The sequence below is a fragment of the Pongo pygmaeus genome, chromosome 3 (assembly GCF_028885625.2).
Source record: "Pongo pygmaeus isolate AG05252 chromosome 3, NHGRI_mPonPyg2-v2.0_pri, whole genome shotgun sequence".
Taxonomy (NCBI): domain Eukaryota; kingdom Metazoa; phylum Chordata; class Mammalia; order Primates; family Hominidae; genus Pongo; species Pongo pygmaeus.
This window is the reverse complement of record NC_072376.2, coordinates 4441423-4458949: the sequence shown is the minus strand read 5'-3', so window position 1 is coordinate 4458949 and position 17527 is coordinate 4441423. Positions and strand designations below refer to the sequence as shown.

The following is a 17527-nucleotide window of genomic DNA, read 5'->3' as shown; positions in this document are numbered from 1 at the left end:
CTCGAAGTCCAAAAGGATGGCAAAAGAGAATCACTCTGTGAATGGCTAGCATCATTTTCCCAAAAGAAAAGGCGAGAAGAATTCCCTCGTCCACTCCTGAACACAGATGCCAAGGACACAGAAGACAGCCAGGCACAGCCTGGGGGTCACCAGGCACACAGTGCAGAGGGTTCGTTGGAGATCTTGTTTTCTGTCGCACAGCCTTGCCTGAGAGCACCCTGCCCTCTTGGGAGCACCCCGGACATCCAGACCCATCCCCAAGGCTCACTAAACCCAGGGTCAGGAAGCATTCCCTCTGGAATCCAGCCAGTGCCAGCCGGTCCACTCTGGCCACACACAATGGTACCTCACGTCCCCACCCACCGCCGGTCCACCTGGACACAGGGCCTCCAGCACAGAACCTCTGATCACAGGCTTCTGCACCGGCTTCTTGACATATAGACACCTGGCTTCCCGCTAACACAGCAGGCCTCCCAAAACTCAGCTCTCTTGACCAAATAACCATTCTGGAATTTTCTGGATAGACTGGGTCCTTTTCCAAGTGGCTTGGCTGATGAAGGCATTGAAGGGAATGGCTGGTTAACCCAAGTCTGTCTCAGTCCTGGGCGTGGGCCCCCCACCTTCACTCTTTAAGGCCTAGAGGAAACAGGAACTTTTGAGTCCTTTGAGCTGAAACAGCCTGCGGTGCTGGAGCCTGAGTCTGGCCGCTCAGGATGCTGACTCCCCTCTGTACAGGGAAGTGGGAGCCGCAGATCTGAGCACCTGCTGGTGGGCGGCGGCAGGAATCTTGCCTTCTATAGTCTTATCTTATTTCGCCCTCCCAACAGCTGTGAGCCAAGTACTACTGCTCCCCCGAAAGACGGAGAAACGGAAGCTCAGAGAGGCTGTGTTTCCCAAACCCCCTCCGCTGAGAAGTGGGGAGAAGGGCTCCAAGCCCAGCAATGTCTAACCTCAGAGTCATGCCTTTCAAGTACCACCTTAAGACACTGGAAAAGAAACACAAAGTAAACTTAAATTATTTCCTTCCTTCTTAAAACAGAAGGAAGAAAATAATAAAAGATACACCAACTGTGAATGGAATAGAGAACAGAAAAATAGAGAAAAATCAATAAACGATCAAGTTGGTTCGTTGCAAAGACTGACACAATTGGCAAACTTTCAGCTAGACTGGCCAAATAAAAAGGAGAAAACACAAATTCGTCATCAGGAATCAAAGACAGGACATCACCACTGACCCTAAAGAAATGAAAAGGAATGTAAGGGAATATTGTGAACCACAGTATGCCAACAAATGACATGAAGTGGTCATATTCCTAGGAAGACACAGCTAACAAAACTGCCTTATGAAAAACTGAAAATCTGAACAGATCTACAATGACTGAAGAGATTGAATTAGCGATCAATAAACTGTCCACGAAGAAAAACCAGGGTTTCCATTGTGAATTCTGCCAAACATTTAAAGAAGAAGATCAATTATTCAAGCTCTTCCCAAAAACAGAAGAGAAGAGAATACTTCCTAACTCATTCTATGAGGCTAGTATTACTTTGACACCAAAACCAGACAAAGACATCACAAGAAAACTAGAGATAAACAACTCTTGTGATACAGATGCAAAAATCCTGAATGAAATTTTGTAAACTGAATCCAGCAACATATAAAAAAGATTATATGTGCCAGGCATGGTGGCACATGGCTGTAATCCCAGCTACTCGGGAGGCTGAGGCAGGAGAATCGCTTGAACCTGGGAGACAGATGTTGCAGTGAACCAAGATTGCACCACTGCATTCCAGCCTGGGTGACAGAGCGAGACTCCATCTCAAAAAAAAAAAAGAATCTTAAGACTCAATAATAAAAAGACAAATAACCAATTAAAAAATGGGCAAAGGGTTCAAATAGACATTTCTCCAAAGACAGACAAATGGCCAAAAAATACACAAAAGGCCAGGCACACTCACACCTGTAATCCCAACACTTTGGGAGGCCAAGACGGGCGGATCACCTGAGGTCAGGAGTTTGAGACCAGCCTGGCCAACACGGTGAAACCCCATCTCTACTGAAAATACAAAAATTAGCTGGGCATGGTGGCGCATGCTTGTAATCCCAGATGCTCAGGAGGCTGAGGCAGGAGAATCGCTTGAACCGGGAGGCAGAGGCTGCAGTGAGCTGAGATTGTGCCATTGCACTCTAGCCTGGGCAACAAGAGTGAAACTCCATCTCAAAGAAAACAAAACAAACAACAACAACAAAAACAAAAACACAGAAAAGTATGGTCAACATCATTAGCCATCAGGAAAATGCAAACCAAAAACCCAGTGAGAGACCACTTCACATCCACTAGGATGGCAATGAGCAAAAAGATACTAAATGCTGGCTATAGTGGCACATGCCTGTGGTCCCAGCTACTCTGGGGAGGCTAAGGCAGGAGGACAGCTTGAGCCCAGGAGTTTGAGACCAGCCTGGGTCATACAGCAAGACCTTATCTCTTAAAGAAACAGATAAATAGGCCAGGCGCAGTGGCTCATGCCTGTAATCCCAGCACTTTGGGAGGCCGAGATGGGTGGATCATGAGGTCAGGAATTCAAGACCAGCCTGGCCAACATGGTGAAACCCCATCTTTACTAAAAATACAAAAAAATTACCCAGGCATGGTGGCAGGCGCCTATAGTCCCAGCTACTTGGGAGGCTTAGGGAGAGAATTACTTAAACCCGGGAGGCGGAGATTGCAGTAGCCTAGATTGTGCCACTGCACTCCAGCCTGGGTGACAGAGTGAAACTCTGTCTCAAAAAAAAAAAAAAAAAAAGAAAAAAGAAACAGATAAATAATCACAAGTATTGAGAGGATGTGGAGAAATCAGACTCTCACGCCTTTCCAGTGAAAATGTAAAGTGACCCAGCCATTCTGGAGAACAGTGTGGCAGTTCCACAAGTGATCAAACATGGAGTGACCATGACTCAGGAATTCCACTCAGGTATGTACGCAAGACAACTGAAAACATCACGTCCTCAATGTGTGCAAGGCTCCCCAATTCACACCTCCAGACTCATGAGCTCATTTGGCAGTCAATGGCAATTCGCCACCTCTCATGTTCTGGAGATCCCCATACTGAGTGTTCACACTGAATTCAGCCTCTCAGCCCTGACCCAGCCTCGCCTCCTGCACCCCTGTTCCACACTGCCAGTCACCCAAGGATTACTGGAATTACAAACCCCAGTAACATGTTGGAATTCCCCTCTCCATGCGCCATAACCTCAGTACATTACCAAGTCCGCAGTGCATCTCTAACACCTTACGGAATCTTCTCATTTCTCTCCAGCCTGATAAAACCCTCATAACAACCTCCAATTACTGAGCTGGTGTTGTGTGCAGGTGACTGTGTTAAGCAGCTACACAGACCTCAACTGTGCCCACCAAGCCCAAGTACTATCAGTAGTCTCCTTTCCCAGGTGAGGAAACTCGAGCTTCTTAGAGACACTGACCATGGTCTTACAACTATTATCAAGCACAGCTGGATCCAAATCCCCAGATCCTAACAAGTACCTATGGGCCCATGCCACTCAAAGTCACCAACCTTACCGCATTATGGTACAACTGTTAGAGATAAGGATTGTGAAGCCAGACTGTCTGGGTTCAAATCTCAACGTTACAGCTTCCTAGCTGGGCAACCTTCCTAAGGTCTGTGCACCTTGGGGGTGACAACACAGTGATGCTGAGAGACAGGACTAGCTGGATTTCCAAGGCCAACTAAGAATTGCTAAGCCTAGCTGGAGAAGGTGACCACACCCACCTTTAAACACGGGGCTTGTAACTCAGCTCACACCAGACCAATCAGGTAGTAAAGAGAGCTCACTAAAATACCAATAAGGCTAAAAACAGGAGGTAAAGAAATAATCAAATCACGTATCGCCTGAGAGCACAGGGGGAGGGACAATGATCAGGATATAAACCCAGGCATTAGAGCCAGATCGGGCAACCCCCTTTGGGTCCCCCCCCTGTTGTATGGGAGCTCTGTTTTCACTCTATTAAATCTTGCAACTGCACACTCTTCTGGTCCATGTTTGTTCCAGCTTGAGCTGAGCTATCACTTGCTGTCCATCACTGCTGATCATCACCATCGCAGACCTGCCACTGACTTCCACCCCTCCGGATACAGCAGGGTGTCCACTGAGCTTCTGATCCAGCGAGGCACCCATTGCTGCTCCCAATCGGGCTAGAGGTTCACCATTGTTCCTGTGCAGCTAAGTGCCTGGGTTCGTCCTAATTGAGCTGAACACTAGTCCCTGGGTTCCACAGTTCTCTTCCGTGACCCACGGCTTCTAATAGAGCTATAACACTCACCGCATGGCCCAAGGTTCCATTCCTTGGAATCCGTGAGGCCAAGAACCCCAGGTCAGAGAGCAAGAGGCTTGCTACCATTTTGGAAGCGGCCCACCACCATCTTGGGAGCTCTGGGAGCAAAGACTCACCAGTAACATTTGCTGGGCTCGTATGGGGATTCTCCAAAGCGGTGAGTAATATTGAACCACTTTCGCTTGCTATTCTGTCCTATCCTTCCTTAGAATTGGAGGAAAATACTGGGCATCTGTCGGCCGGTTAAAAATGATTAGCGTGGCCACTGGACTTAAGACTCAGGTGTGAGGCTTCCTGGGAAAAGGCTAACAACCCCAACCCTTTTGGGTTGGGAGCATTGGTCTGCCTGGAACCAGCTTCCATTTCACAATTTTCTTGGGGAAGCTGAGGACCAACTAGAGGCAGAAAGCTGTCATCCCAAATTCCCAGCATTGGCTGGTTGAGATCATGGCGCAGCCAGAAGTCTGTACTCAACAGCTGCCCATGAGTGCACCCCTATTTCTCCTTCTGGCCCATACCTCCTGGGTCCTAACCACGACTTTCTTGAAAGTGTAGCCCCAAAATTCTCCTTACCTCTGAATCTACTTCCCTGCCTCCTAGGTACTAATGCTTCAGACTCACTTCCTCTCCCAAGTATTAGAGCAAGTTGTATCTCCAAAGGGATCTAAGGAAGCTCTACGCTGTGTCCTTAAGCACCTAGGGTATGAACCCAGGGAGTCTTGTCCCTGGTATCCCTCCCAATTTAGGTATACAGCTCTCGACATGGGTAGTTATGTGGGACCTACCACCCTTGCCAGGGCCCCAAGTTTGTAAATGGCTAGGAGGATTGCTCTCCCGTTGTGTAAGATGCTCTCCTCCCCCAATTTCTACCCAGCTTACCTCCCCCACTGCAATACAATCTCTAAGCCTTGGCTCCTTGGCCAGGGCCTTAGAACTGATGACCCAGTACTTTAACAACTGGAACTATGTCTACGACAACACAATAGATCAGGATGAAAGCGAATTGAGTAAATTAAAGGGGGGCGCCTATTCCTATAGAGGCAAATGCGGGCAACGAGCGAACATTCTTCTGCTGTGTTCCCAAAATCCATCTACCGAGAGAGAAAGAGAAGGAAAGAGAAACAGAGAGAGAAAGGAAAGAGAGAGGAGAGAGAGAGAAAGAGAGAGGGGGGAAGAGAGAAAGGCAGAAAGTCAAAGAGAAAGAGACAGAAAGTCAAAGAGAGAAAGAAAGAGAGAGATATATAAGTAGTTAAGAAAAAAACAGTGTACTCTATTCCTTTAAAAGCCAGGGTAAATTTAAAACCTATAATTGATAATTGAAGGTCTTCTCTGTGACCCTATAACACTCCAATACCACTTTGTTGTCAGTTAAACAGTGTAACGCAGACATTAGGAAAACAACTTCAAAAGTCCACCTTAGGCCCAGAGCAAAACTTAGAAACCCTATTGAACTTGGCAACGTCGGTTTTTTTTTACAATAGAGACCAGGAGGAGCAGGCGAATAGCACAAACGGGCCCTCAGGCAAGCAGACATTTGCTTCTTGCCCCCATTTGCCACTATAGGAATATGCGCCTCCCTTTAATTTACTCAATCCGCTTTCATCCTGATCTATTATGTTGTCGTAGGCATAGCTCCAGTTGTTAAAGTACTGGGTCATCAGTTCTAAGGCCCTGGCCAAGGAGCCAAGACTTGGAGATTGTATTGCAGCGGGGGAGGTAAGCTGGGTAGAAATTGGGGGAGGAGAGCATCTTACTTTGGAGGCTCTGGAAAAGGGAAAGGCTGGGCAAATCGAATGCCTAATAGGGCTTGCTTCCTATTCAGACTCACTTCCTATTCAGGCCTAAAGGTCTACAAGGACACTTTAAAACAGATTGTCTGAATAGAAATAAGCCACCTCCTCGTCCATGCCCCTTATGTCAGGGCAATCACTGGAAGGCCCACTGTCCCAGGGGATGAAGGTCCTTTCAGTCAGAAGCCACTAACCAGATGATCCAGCAGCAGGACTGAGGGTGCCCAAGCAATAGCCCCTACAATACTCCAATTTTAGGAGTACAGAAACTCAACGGACAGTGGAGGTTGGTGCAAGATCTCAGGATTATCAATGAGGCCGTTGTCCCTCTATACCCAGCTATACCTAACCCTTATACTCTGCTTTCCCAAATACCAGAGGAAGCAGAGTGGTTTACAGTCCTGGACCTTAAGGATGCCTTTTACTGCATCCCTGTACATCCTGAATCTCAATTCTTGCTTGCCTTTGAAGATCCTTTGAATCTAATGTCTCAACACACCTGGACTGTTTTACCCCAAGGGTTCATGGACAGCCCCCATCTATTTAGCCAGGCATGGAGCCCAAGACTTGAGCCAGTTCTCATACTTGGGCATGCTTGTCCTTCGGTATGCGGATGATTTACTTTTAGCTGCCCATTCAGAAACCTTGTGCCATCAAGCCACCAAAGCCCTCTTACACTTCATCGCCACCTGTGGCTACAAAGGCTCAAAGCCACCTGTGGCTACAAAGACCAAAGGCTCAGCTCTGCTTACAGCAAGTTAAATACTTAGGGCTAAAATTATCCAAAGGCACCAGGGTCCTCAGTGAGGAACGCATCCAGCCTATACTGGCTTATCCTTATCCCAAAACCCTGAAGCAATTAAGAGGGTTCCTTGGCATAACAGGCTTCTGCCGAATACGGATTCCCAGATACAGTGAAATAGCCAGGCCATTATACACACTAATTAAGGAAACTCAGAAAGCCAATATCCATTTAGTAGAATGGACACCTGGAGAAGAAGTGGCCTTCCAGGCCCTAAAGAAGGCCCTAGCCCAAGCCCCAGTGTTAAGCTTGCCAAAGGGGCAAGACTTTTCTTTATATGTCACAGAAAAAACAGGAATAGCTCTAGGAGCACTCACACAGGTCTGAGGGACCAGGTTGCAACCTGTGGCATACCTGAGTAAGGAAACTGATGTAGTGGCAAAGGGTTGGCCTCATTGTTTATGGGTAATGGCAGCAGTAGCAGTCTTAGTGCCTGAAGCAGTTAAAATGATACAGGGAAGAGATCTTACTGTTTGGACGTCTCATGATGTGGACGGCATACTCACTGCTAAAGGAGACTTACGGCTGTCAGACAACCGTTTGCTTAAATATCAGGCTCTATTACTTGAAGGGCCAGTGCTGCAACTGCGCACTCGTGCAACTCTTAACCCAGCCACATTTTTTCCAGACAATGAAGAAAAGATAAAACATAACTGTCAACAGGTGATTGCTCAAACCTACGCCGCTCGCGGGGACCTTCTAGAGGTTCCCTTGACTGATCCCGACCTCAACTTGTATACTGACGGAAGTTCCTTTGTAGAAAAAGGACTTCGAAAAGTGGGGTATGCAGTGGTCAGTGATAATGGAATACTTCACTCCAGGAACTAGCGCTCAGCTGGAAGAACTAATAGCCCTCACTCGGGCACTAGAATTAGGAGAAGGAAAAAGGGTAAATATATATACAGACTCTAAGAATGCTTACCTAGTCCTCCATGCCCATACAGCAATATGGAGAGAAAGGGAATTCCTAACTTTGGAGGGAACACCTATCAAACATCAGGAAGCCATTAGGAGATTATTATTGGCAGTTCAGAAACCTAAAGAGGTGGCAGTCTTACACTGCCAGGGTCATCAGAAAGGAAAGGAAAGGGAAATAGAAGGGAACCGCGAAGCAGACACTGAAGCCAAAAGAGCCGCAAGGTGGGACCCTCCATTAGAAATGCTTATAGAAGGACCCCTAGTATGGGGTAATCCCCTCTAGGAAACCAAGCCCCAGTACTCAGAAGAAATAGAATGGGGAACCTCACGAGGACATAGTTTCCTCCCCTCAGGATGGCTAGCCACCGCAGAAGGAAAAATACTTTTGCCTGCAGCTAATCAATTGAAATTACTTAAAACCCTTCATCAGACCTTTCACTTAGGCATTGATAGCACCTATCAGATGGCCAAATCATTATTAACTGGACCAGGCCTTTTCAAAACTATCAAGCAGATAGTCAGGGCCTATGAAGTGTGGCAAAGAAATAATCCCCTGCCTTATCACCAAGCTCCTTCAGGAGAACAAAGAACAGGCCATTACCCAGGAGAAGACTGGCAACTAGATTTTACCCACATGCCCAAATCTCAGGGATTTCAGTATCTACTAGTCTGGATAGATATTTTCACTGGTTGGGAGGAGGTCTTTCCTTGTAGGACAGAAAAGGCCGAAGAGGTAATAAAGGCACTAATTCATGAAATAATTCCCAGATTCGGACTTCCCCGAGACTTACAGAGTGACAATGGCCCCACTTTCAAGGCTGCAGTAACCCAGGGAGTATCGCAGACGTTAGGCATACAATATCACTTACACTGTGCCTGGAGGCCACAATCCTCAGGGAAGGTCGAGAAAATGAACGAAACACTCAAACAACATCTGAAAAAGCTAACCCAGGAAACCCACCTCGCATGGCCTGCTCTGTTGCCTATAGCCTTATTAAGAATCCGAAACTCCCCCCAAAAAGCAGGACTTAGCCCATATGAAATGCTGTATGGACAGCCCTTCCTAACCAATGACCTTGTGCTTGACCGAGAGACGGCCAACTTAGTTGCAGACATCACCTCCTTAGCCAAATATCAACAAGTTCTTAAAACATTACAGGGAACCTGTACCCGAGAGGAGGGAAAGGAATTCCACCCTGGTAACATGGTATTAGTCAAGTCCCTTCCCTCTAAGTCCCCACCCCTAGACACATCCTGGGAAGGACCCTACCCAGTCATTTTATCTACCCTGACTGCAGTTAAAGTGTCTGGAGTGGAGTCTTCAAACCCTGGATACTGCCAAAGGAACCCAAAAATCCAGGAGACAACGCTAGCTATTCCTGTGAACCTCTAGAGGATCTGCACCTGCTCTTCAAGCAACAACCATGAGGAAAGTAACTGGAATTGTAGATCTCCATGGCCCCCCCCATCATATTTTTCTCTTTACTGTTGTCTTACTCCCCTTTCACTATCACTGCACCCTCTCCATGCCGCTATACTACCAGTAGCTCCCCTTACCAAGAGCTTCTATGGAGAATGGGGCTTCCCGGAAATACTGATGCCCCATTGTACAGGAGTTTTTCTAAAGGAAACCCCACTTTCACCGTCCACACTCATACGCCCCTGCACTTCGGGCCATACATTTCAATCCCTGTATCTTTAACCTCCTTGTTAAGTTTGTCTCTTCCAGAATCAAAGCTGTAAAACTACAAATGTTCTTCAAATGGAGCCCCAGATGCAGTCCATGACTAAGATCTACCGTGGACCCCTGGACTGGCCTGCTAGCCCATGTTCCGATGTTGATGACATCGAAGGCACCGCTCCCGAGGAAATCTCAACTGCACGACCCCTACTACGCCCCAATTCAGCAGGAAGCAGTTAGAGCGGTCAACTCTAACTCCCCAATAGCACTTGGGTTTTCCTGTTGAGAGAGGGGACTAAGAGACAGGACTAGCTGGATTTCCTAGGCTGACTAAGAATTCCTAAGCCTAGCTGGGGAAGGTGACCATACCCACCTTTAAACATGGGGCTTGTAACTCAGCTCACCCCAGACCAATCAGGTAGTAAAGAGAGCTCCCTAAAATACCAATGAGGCTAAAAACAGGTGGTAAAGAAATAATCAGATCATCTGTCGCCTGAGAGCACACGGGGAGGGACAATGATCAGGATATAAACCCAGGCATTCAAGCCGAATCGGGCAACCCTCTTTGGGTCCCCTCCCATTGTATGGGAACTCTGTTGTCACTCTATTAAATCTTGTAACTGCACACTCTTCTGGTCCACGTTTGTTCTGGCTTGAGCTGAGCTTTCGCTTGCCGTCCACCACTGCTGATCGCTGCTGTCGCTGACTGACTTCCACCCCTCCAGATCCAGCAGGGTGTCCGCTGCGCTTCTGATCCAGCGAGGCACCCGTTGCCGCTCCCGGGCTAGAGGCTCGCCATTGCTCCTGCGCAGCTAAGTACCCGGGTTCATCCTAATCGAGGTGAACACTAGTCGCTGGGTTCCACAGTTCTCTTCCGTGACCCACAGCTTCTAATAGAGCTATAACACTAACCGCATGGCCCAAGGTTCCATTCCTTGGAATCCATGAGGCCAAGAACCCTAGGTCAGAGAGCAAGAGGCTTGCTGCCATCTTGGGAGCGGCCCGCCACTACCCTGGGAGCTCTGGGAGCAAAGACCAGCCAGTGACAATGCCTTGCTAGTGCCCAGTGTCTAGACAAGGTCTACTGTCTGGGCTGCTGCATTCCAAATACGGTGACACCTGGCTAGTGCCCAGGGTCTACTGTCTAGGCTGCTGCATTCCAAATATGGTGATGCCTGCCTAGTGCCCAGGGTCTGCTGTCTGGGGCTACTGTCATCCAAATACAGTGACGCCTGCCTAGTGCCCAGGGTCTACTGTCATCCAAATACGGTGACGCCTGCCTAGTGCCCAGGGTCTACCGTCTAGGCTGCTGTCATTCACATGACACGCTTGGAACAGTTTCTGGCATGGAAATGGGGCTTCAAGATCACTATTCTGGCAACAGCCGCCTCCAGTCTTTTCTGCCATGTGGACCACTTCCCTTTTGTGAACAGCTGCCCAGTTCAATGTGCAAAGTCCTCCGAAGGACCAGCACGTGGGCCACCGGCCCTCCCGGCCCCTGCTCTGGTTAACCCTGGCCCCGCCCGCCCGCGAATCCGCACAGCCCTCACACCCCCGGGCCTGGCACGTGCGGTGTCCCCGCTCCCGCCCCGCCGCGTCGGCGCCCCTGGGGCTAAGGCAGCCTTCACCTTCGGGCTCGCTGGTCCCCGCTGCTCTGCACTGTCCAACTCACGTAGCAGGCGCTCAGGGAATGCCTGTCGGCCCGCGACCCACTCGGAGGACTAGGACTAGCTGCCCACACAGCGCAGCTGTCTCCGGCCTGGCCCCACTGCTCTCCCGCAACGCCTCTCGGCCTCCGTCCGTCCCATGGGCGGGGCCGGAGCCGCGGGCTCCCTGACGTCATCGAGCCGCGCCACCCTCGTCGCCCGGGAAACGCGGACGCCGCTGCCACCCGGGCAGGGCTGGGAGCCAGGAAGCTTCGCCAGGCGCTCCTGGGCACTCTTGGCTTCTCTGCCTTTAGGCGAGGCCTGGCTGACCGACTCTGGCGAGTCGCTGCCCTCTCGGAGCGCCATAGTTCTGAGATGCAGTTCACACCGCGGCCCTTTCTGGGGCCCACTCCAAGGCTACTGGATCAGGACCCCCAGTCTGGGGCAGGGCATTTTCAAATTAATCAACAGGCTCTACGTGGTGGCTCATGCCTGTAATCCCAGCGCTTTCGGAGGCCGAGGCAAGAGGCTCGCTTGAGGCCAGGAGTTTGAGACCAGCCTGGGCAACATAGCAAGACCCGGCATGCCCAAGAGCTTGCTGAAGTTTGAGAACCGTGGTTCTGCAGAGTTTCTCAGAGAGCCCCTAGTGGACGTGGGCCCTCATTGACCAGAGCAGCAACCAGCTCAATCACCCACCCTTTACTTGTTTTTCTTTGTCTCACACTTTCCACTTCCTCACTCATGCACTCCAAGATCAGCTCCATATTCAATTACCTGCACCCAAATCCTCGTCTCAAGGTCTGTTTGGGGAGATTCAAACTAAGACGCACACATCTCTTATGAAATTTACAGAGAGAGTGTTGTACTTGAGCGAGTTAGAAAAAACACCACACTTTGAGACGAAATAAGAGTCCGTTTATTTAGCTGGCGGCCAAGAGACGGCTAACACTTAAAGTTCTCTCGGCCCTGAAGAAAGGGCTAGATTTTCTTTTATATTTTGGTTTAGAAAGGGGAGGAGAGTCTACTTAAAATAATTTTACAGAAATAAAGTAGGCAAAAAAGTTAAAAGGATAAATGGTTACAGGAAAGTAAACAGTTCCTTCCAGGTGCAGGGGCTTTAAGACTATTACAAGGTGATAGACGCGGGGCTTTGGGCGTCATCAATCAGACGAATTCCTGGGAATTACGGATATTGCTCACCACAGTATCTTATCAGTTAATTGCATTCTTGGACGTGCTAGGAGTCAGCTTGCACAAGTTAAGTCCTTGAGGAAGGGGCTGCCAGTGAAAGAGCCAAGATGGAGTCTGTCTGGCTCTTTTAGCTAAATGAGAGTCAATTCAGGTGGAAACAAGGCTAGGTGATGAAAGGAAAAGGGAGAGTCTAAAAACCAGGGTTAGTAAAAGCAAGGTTGGGCATTACAACAGAATCAACTAGACTTAGCAATTCGCCATGTAAAGAACAAGGAAGAGCCAGGCGTTGTGCACCATGGTTCTCTCATCTGCAGTCCCAACTACTCCTGAGGCTGAGGCGGGAGAATCACTTGAGCCCAGGAGTTTGAGTCTAGCCTGGGCAACATAGTGAGACTCTGTGTTTAAGAAAAAAAAAAAAGTGAAGAAAGCACAAGGAAAAATAAATCCAAAGGTTTGCATTTATAAGGGACTAAAAGATGGGCAGCGCAGCTCAGTTATGGGGAGGAGAAAGATAAGTACAATTTTAAAAGTGTGTCAAGTTTAAGATGTTGGTAGGACATCTGGGTGGGGATACTCAGGTCATGTTTGGAAATTCTGTCTACTTCTGTTCTACTCTGAAATACCTTCTTGATTCCGTGGCAACATTTTTCTTCAAAGTTATTACTCTTATTTAAAACAGACATATAATTATGGGTATCAGTGGGAGCATCCGATTACAAAAGCAGAAGGAAGGGACTGAACGATCATTTCGGGCCTGGCAGGTACCCTGCAAAGCAGTCGGAAGTGATCCTTAGTCTAGACCAGCCTTCCTAGCCAGGGGTCTATTGTGTTGTCGCAAAGGTCCCTGAATCCCCAGGAGCAACCAGGATTGCCTGAAGACAAAGCAATCATGGTCTAATAAAAAATACACGCCACTGTTTTTCAAATGTTTGGAGATACTGTTGACAGTAATAAAATAACCATTTATTGCAGAACTCACACCTCCTTTAGGTCACAATTTCTGCCAAAATTACAACTACTAATAAATTGGGTTCACATGTGCTACTGACATTAGAAAAACGTCTTTCGGCTGCGTGTGGTGGCTCACACCTATAATCCTAGCACTTTGGGAGGCCGAGGTGGACAGATCACTTGAGGTCAGGAGTTTGAGACCAGCCTGGCCAACATGGTGAAACCCCATCTCTACTAAAAATACAAAAATTAGCTGGGCATGGTGGCGGGTGCCTGTAATCCCAGCTACTTGGGAGGCTGAGGCAAGAGAATCTCTTGAACCCAGGAGGTGAAGGTTGTAGTGAGCCAAGATAGCGCCATTGCACCCAGCCTGGGTGACAAGAGTGAAACTCCATCTCAAAAAATAAAAATGAAAATATCTTCCCACTGGGAAATGATTTGGGTCCTTTGCAGGAGTCAGAGGGAGAGGGAAGCCATTTCTAGGTAGACACTGGAAGGCAGGCTAAAGGGGAAGAGCTCAGGGCATCTGGTGGCCAGTACAGATAAGAGACAAGGGCCTGAGATAAGGCCATCTTGGTGGAGCTGGAGGGTGGAGAGGGAGCTGAGTGGCTTTTTATTGTTGGTTCTTTTTAAATTAGGACATCATCACAAAATGACATGGAGAAAACAAAGCACAGGTTTCCAGCCTTGGCCAGGTCCTCAGGCTCCCCTCCCTTCTCTGCCTGTCTCTTTTCGCCCTCCTGTTTTCACACTTGTCTGCCTCTACCCTCTGGCTTGTCAGGGCTGGCCTGTAGCAAGTTTTGGCCCCCTGACTTCACTCTGTCCATTTAGTTTCCTGGATTGGCATCTGCAGGTGAGACTGTGGTTCTCATCTTTGACCGCGACTTCACCTCGGGACCACCTTCTGGTGTTTGCCTGCTCACCCTGTAGCACTCTCCATCCACCGTGCTCCCCTCCTGGGCCTGAGGACACTGCTGACCTGCATCTGACAGGGAACATGGGCCTCTCTGGGAGTCAGGGTGGTGGGGAGGTAGGAAGAGAGGAAGAGGTCATGCTATGCTCTGTTGTATTGTTGGGACCTGGGTGGATGGAGATGCCAGTGGGACTGGCACCAAGGGAGCAACTTTGGGGAAAAAAATAAGGGAATTTGGCTTTATACATGTTTGTTAGCTATTTCTGGGTGAAACCACCAGGAGCTGCGCGTGGACCCCTAGTGTGAACAGTAGGGGTGGGATGAATGTCATCGGTAACTCAGTGGACAATGACCCACAGGAGCACTGCCATAGGGCGTCACCCACCCCCTCTCTTGTTTATCTTGACTTCTGTCCCGCTTCTGCTCCCTTTGGCACACCCATTCCCTGCTCAGTTTTAGACCTTGGTGCTACTGACTGTCATTGGCCATTGCGGTTATTTGCACACATTGTTAAAGCTAAAGTTGCCTCCTACCCTCCAGTCATTTGTCTCCATGTATCCCTTCTGTCTTTCCCACCACCACCTCCCTGGCTGGTTCCGCATTCCCAGAAGAGTAGCTGGAAGAAGTCACCAGGTCCTTGGGAAGGGAATGGGTTCTGATGATTCGGCACCAAGAATGATCCATCACAGCTCCGCCACAGTCGTCACCACCATCCAGCAGCCACCTCACTTCCCCTAGTCACATCACATTAAGTGGTAGGCAGCTGACAATGGTGTTGGGAAAGAGTTGTGGAACATAAATGCAGTTTTGTATAAGATGCACATACAAATGGCTGTCCCTATGGCAAATGTTACCGGCATGAGCCAATGAATTTTTTTTTTTGTTTTTTGAGATGGAGTCTTGCTCTGTTGCCCAGACTGGAGTGCAGTGATGCCATCTGGGCTCACTGCAAGCTCCACCTCCTGGGTTCACACCATTCTCCTGCCTCAGCCTCCCGAGTAGCTGGGACTACAGGTGCCCACCACCACGCCTGGCTAATTTTTTGTATTTTTAGTAGAGACAGGTTTTCACCGTGTTAGCCAGGATAGTCTCGATCTCCTGACCTCATGATCCACCCACCTCGGCCTCCCAAAGTGCTGGGATTACAGGCGTGAGCCACCGCGCCCAGCCTGAATTTTTTTTTTTTTTAATTACAAACCCAACATATTGAATTTAATGGGTTTCTATGCTGTTAAGGTCTTGACATCAGATGAGTTTCTGGCTGAGGCCCTGGAAGGTAATGGGGGCTGCTGTGAAGTGACTGGAGCCATCATTCTGATCAGCACAACAGGGCTGCACACTCAGGGCACTCAGAGCAGCCAGGGCCTTCCGGCTGGAGCCTCCACTGCTGCTTCTTGAGTTCCACCCAGCCTCTAGCTGATGTGATGCTGACGACTCAGAATGGAGGGGCTTTAAGGGTCCCAGGTGAGTGTCTCTAGTGCTGCATTGTTCAATAGTGCCCCTAGCCTCATGTGGCTACTTAAATGTGTAGTAGTTAAATGAATTCAATTTCCCATAAATCTAATTTAAATCAGTTCCCTAGTTGCACTCGCTGCACTCAAGTGCGGGTCGGTAGCCAAAAGTAACTACTGTATTGGACAGTGCAGACATAGAACATTGCCATTATCACAGAAAGTCCTATAGGACAGTGCTATGTAGACACTATTTCCAGACCCAGGCAGTGGGTCAGATCCTTGACCTAAGCCTGGATATCTCCAGCTTTCTCCCTGCTCCGTGTACCCAGCAGTCTCTGGTTGGGGCCTGCTTCCCCACAGGGAAACAGTCTGAGATAGTTCTGCCAGCTGCATCATTCTCCTGACACGCTCCCTAATCTCAGTGACTGTTTCATTCAGCAGTTATTCACTATGAGGTCATACTGGATTAGGGTTGGCCCTAATCCAATATGAATGTTGCCCTCATTAGAAGAAGAAAAGAGATTCGGAGAAACAAGAACACCATGTAACCATGGAGGCAGAGATTGAAGTGCTGGAGGCACAGGTCAAGGAATGCCAATGATTGCTGGCAACCACCACAAACTAGGAGAGATGAATGGATTCTCAGAGCCTTTAGAACCATAAGAGAATAAATGTGTGTTATTTTAAGCCACCAAACTTACGGTAATTTGTTATGGAAGCCCTGGAAAACTAAGATAGCATAAAAATCAATTACTGTATGTGATCAAACACTGAATGGGCTAGGGTGAGCCAGTGTGTCTGGGAGGATATGTCTCATTTGCCTTGTACTAATTCTACCAACATTTGGTCTGTGCTTTTCTCTCTAATAAATCACATGATTTGAATTAGTTTTCACTTCTCTTACTCCGACAGAGATCCTTTAGGGAATGGCAAAATCCCAATGGAGGGATTAATGTACAAAAATAATTAAGAATACTGGAGGTTTTTGGATTTTACTAGAGATTCTGCAGACCAGCTGCTGATGATGTTGGACTAAATTGGCAGTATCCAACCTTCTCTGTTCCTCCTGGGGACATGTGATAAGGAAGGAGACCACCGCTACTCCCGCTGCCCTCTTCCCCCGCCACCTTGCCTAGTTCATAAGACAGGAGGAAAGAGAGAAAGCAAAAAGTTAGAAAGAAACAAAAGTAAGATAAATAGCCAGACAACCTTGGCACCACCACCTGGCCCTAGGAGTTATAATAATAATAATAATAATAATAATAACATCAACCCCTGACCTAAACTACTTGTGCTCTCTGTAAATTCCAGACATTGTATGAAAAAGCATTGCAAAACTTTCTGTTCTGTTAACTGATGCATGTAGCCCCCAGTCATGTTTCCCACGCTTGCTCGATTTATCACGACCCTTTCACATGGACCCCTTAAAGTTGTAAGCCTTTAAACAGGCCAAGAATTTCTTTTTTTGGGGAGCTGGGCTCTTAAGCCACAAGTCTGCCAGTGCTTCCGGCCGAATAAACCTCTTCCTTCTTTAATCTGGTGTCTGAGGAGTTTTGTCCGTAGCTCGTCCGGCTACCTTGGTTCCCTGACCAGGAAGTGAGGTGATTAAGGGACGTTCAAGGCAGCCCCTTAGGCAGCTTATGCCTGCCCTGTAGAGCATCCCTGCGGGGGACTCCAGCCAACTTGCGTGATGTGGATCCTGATAGTGCTCCCGGGTAGGCATTTGCCCCGGTGGAACGCCTCATCAGAGCGGTGCATGGCAGGCCTCTGTGGAGGATCAACGCAGTGGCTGAACACTGGGAAGGAACTGGCACTTTAAGTCTGGACATCTG

The 17527-nt window shown here is 48.5% G+C and overlaps 1 protein-coding gene across 4 annotated transcripts in view; it reads right to left on the bottom strand.

Moving 5' to 3' along the window:
- Positions 1-12774, bottom strand: part of ACOX3 (acyl-CoA oxidase 3, pristanoyl) — a 62733-nt gene extending 49959 nt beyond the window's left edge. For 2 of the 4 annotated variants that reach the window (XM_054485289.2, XM_054485292.2), the window contains exon 1: positions 11169-12774. The gene's annotated coding sequence lies outside the window, so the exon portion shown is untranslated. The remainder of the gene's footprint in view (positions 1-11168) is intronic. The other 2 variants (XM_063663477.1, XM_063663478.1) reach the window with 1 other exon arrangement.
- Between the last annotated feature and the right edge of the window lie 4753 nt (positions 12775-17527).